Genomic DNA, 3774 nt, shown 5'->3' with positions numbered 1-3774 from the left:
TTGCATTCCAGTCCCCTATAATGAAAAGGACATCTTTTTTGGGTGTTAGTTCTAAAAGGTCTTGTAGGTCTTCACAGAACCATTCAACTTCAGCTTCTTCAGTGTTACTGGTTGGGGCATAGACTTGGATTACCATGATATTGAATGGTTTGCCTTGGAAACGAACAGAGATCCTTCTGTCGTTTTTGAGATTGCATCCAAGTACTGCATTTGAGACTCTTTTGTTGACCATGATGGCTACTCCATCTCGTCTAAGGGATTCCTGCCCACAGTAGTCGATATAATGATCATCTGAGTTAAATTCACCCATTCCAGTCCATTTTAGTTCGCTGATTCCTAGAATATTGATGTTCACTCTTGCCATCTCCTGTTTGACCACTTCCAGTTTGCCTTGATTCATGGACCTGACATTCCATGTTCCTATGCAATATTGCTCTTTACAGCATTGGACCTTGCTTCTATCACCAGTCACATCCACAACTGGGTATTGTTTTTGCTTTGGCTCGATCCCTTCATTCTTTCTGGAGTTATTTCTCCACTGATCTCCAGTCGTATATCGGGCACCTACTGACCTGGGGAGTTCCTCTTTCAGTATCCTTTCATCTTGCCTTTTCATACTGTTCATGGGGTTCTCAAGGCAAGAATACTGAAGTGGTTTGCCATTCCCTTCTCCAGTGGACCACATTCTGTCAGACCTCTCCACCATGACCCTCCTGTCTTGGGTGGCCCCACACGGCATGGCTTAGTTTCATTGAGTTAGACAAGGCTGTGGTCCTAGCGTGAATAGATTGACTAGTTTTCTGTGATATGGTTTCAGTGTGTCTGCCTTCTGATGCCCTCTCGCAACACCTACCGTCTTACTTGGGTTTCTTTTACCTTGGATGTGGGATATCTCTTCATGGCTGCTCCAGCAAAGCGCAGGTGCTGGTCCTTACCTTGTACAATGGGTATCTCCTCATGGTCGCCCCTCCTGACCTTGAACATGGAGTAGCTCCCTCGGCCCTCCTGCGCCTGTGCAGCCACCGCTCCCTGGACGTGGTGTTGCTCCTCCAGACCACATTACCTGCCTCCTGAGAAACCTGTATGCAGGTCAAGAAGCAACAGTTAGAACCGAACATGGAACAATGGACTGGTCCCAAATTGGAAAAGGAGTACGTCAAGGCTGTGTACTGTCACCCTGCTTATTTAACGTCTATGCAGAGTACATCATGTGAAATGCCAGGCTGGATGAAGCACAAGCTGGAATCAAGATTGCTGGGAGAAATATCAACAACCTCAATATGCAAATGATAACTACCCTATGGTAGAAAGTGAAAAGGAACTAAAGAGCCTCTTGATGAAAGTGAAAGAGGAGTGAAAAAGCTGGCTTAACACTCAACTTTCAGAAAACTAAGATCATGGCATCTGGTCTCATCACTTCATGGCAAATGGGAAAAAGTGGAAGCAGTGACATTTTCTCTTCTTGGGGTCCAAAATCACTGCATATGGTGACTGCAGCCATGAAATCAGAAGACGCTTGCTTCTTGGAAGAAAGGCTATGACAAATCTAGACAGTTATTAAAAAGCAGAGACATCACTTTGTTGACAAAGGTCTGTATAGTCAAAGCTATGGTCTTTCCAGTTGTCATGTATGGATGTGAAGAGTTGGACCATAAGGAAGGCTGAGCACCTAAGAATTGTTGCTTTAGAATTGTGGTGCTGGACTTTCAGCAAAGGATCAAACCAGTCAATCTTAAGGGAAGTCAACCCTGAATATTCATTGTAAGGACTGATGCTGAAGCTCCAATACTTTGGCTACCGATGTGAAGAGATGGCTCATCAGAAAAGGCCCTGATGCTGGGAGAGATTGAAGGCAGGAGGAGGAGATGACAGAGGATGAGATGGTTGGATGACATCACTGATTCAATGGACATGAACTTGGGTGAATTCTGGGAGATGGTGAGGGACAGGGAGACCTGGCATGCTACAGTCCATGGAGTCACAGAGTCAGACAGGTTTTAGCAACTGAACACCACCACCAACGAGATATGCGCTATGCTCTATGTATTAAATATATTATTGATAAAAACCAAACTGTGTACATCTTATTACATCCTGCAGCATTTACTCAGAAATTATATGAGTAATGTGAAAGTGTTAATTATTCAGTTGTATCTGACTCTTTGTGACCCCCTGGACTGTCGCCCACCAGGCTCTTCTGTCCATGGTATTCTTCAGGAAAGAATCCTGAAGTGGGTTGCCGTTCCCTTCTTCAGGGGATCTTCCTGATCCAGGGATCAAACCCGGATCTCCTGCATTGTAGGTGGATTCTTGAACTTCTGAGCCACCAGGGAAGCCCAAACGTGTGATGGATACTTGTAATCTCTGATGTTCACCATTTGAACTCCCTTTGGATTTAAGGGATTCCTTATCTCCCAAGTGAAAAGACATCTAGTATTCTAGCTCCTCTGCCAGCTAGGATGCAAGCCTTTCACTTAGGCTCTGCCAATCAGATGGATTCACCTGAGATTTTGAATTTGAAACTAATGACACAAAGAAACAAAGACAGTGGAGACTGCTTTCTGGTGTCGGTGGCAGCAGCATCCAGTTGGCAGACGCAACAGTGTTTGTGCTGCCAACTGTTAGATCCAGTATTAGATAGCAGGAATGACAGCAGAGCAAGCTGCAGTCCTGTGTTCAGTGGCAGCAGTAGCAGGGCCCCAACAGACTACCTTTCTGGCTCTGTTTTTGGCTGTGGTATTATCTGCACAGGCTCTCTTGATTCTTGCCTGTTTTACCAGTAATCTGTGGGCTAGACATTAAAAACTGATACATGTATTTAAATGCTGGAGAAGTTTTTACCATGAATGGTTGCAGGCAATAGATACTCAAGGAAGGGTGGGGTGAGGTGGTAGAGACTTGAGATTAGTTACTTGGCCAATTTTCAGATGAAGACAAGGAGAATCCAGATACCATTAACAAAATGGATTGAAGCCCATGGTAACTAGTACTAAAATAGCTAAAACATTCCATGGATCACCTGTACTATGTCAAATGAGGGCAAGACTGGAACTTCATGTGCTACCGCCACAGGAAGATACGAAGGGTGAGCAGAATTCAGGATTGTGGAGGTGTTGTGATTGCTTCTAATACTGCTGAACATCTGAGAAAGAAAGAATGACCTTCTATGGGGCCACCATCATCCTGATACCAAAACCAAAGATACCACTAAAAAAGAAAATGAAAGGCCAATATCACTGATGAACACAGACATAAAAATAATCAACAAAATACTAGAAAACTGAATACAACAATACATTAAAAGATCATATGCCATGATCAAGTGAGATTTAATTTTATTTCAGAGATGCAAGGATTCTTAAATATCTGCAAATCAATGCATATGACATACCACATTGACTGAAGAATAAAAACCATGTGATTTCACTGCAGCACTATTTACAAAAGCCAAGGCATGGAAGCAACCTAAATGTCCCCTGACAGAGGAATGGATGAAGAAGATGTGGTACACATACGCAATGGAGTATTACTCAGCCATAAAAAGAACGGAATAATGCCATTTGCAAGCTCATGGATGGACCTAGAGATTATCATACTAAGTGAAGTAAGTCAAAGACAAATATCATATGATATCATTCATAGGTGGAGTCTAATTTAAAAAGCATACAAATGAACTTATTTACAAAACAGAAATAGACTTACAGATATCACAAATAAACTTAGGGTTACCAAATGGGAAACACGGTGGGGATGAATGAAGCAGGAGGTTGGGAT

Source organism: Bison bison, unplaced genomic scaffold (assembly GCF_000754665.1).
Source record: "Bison bison bison isolate TAMUID 2011002044 unplaced genomic scaffold, Bison_UMD1.0 scf7180017864311, whole genome shotgun sequence".
NCBI lineage: Eukaryota > Metazoa > Chordata > Mammalia > Artiodactyla > Bovidae > Bison > Bison bison.
Note: the sequence above shows the minus strand (reverse complement) of the source record.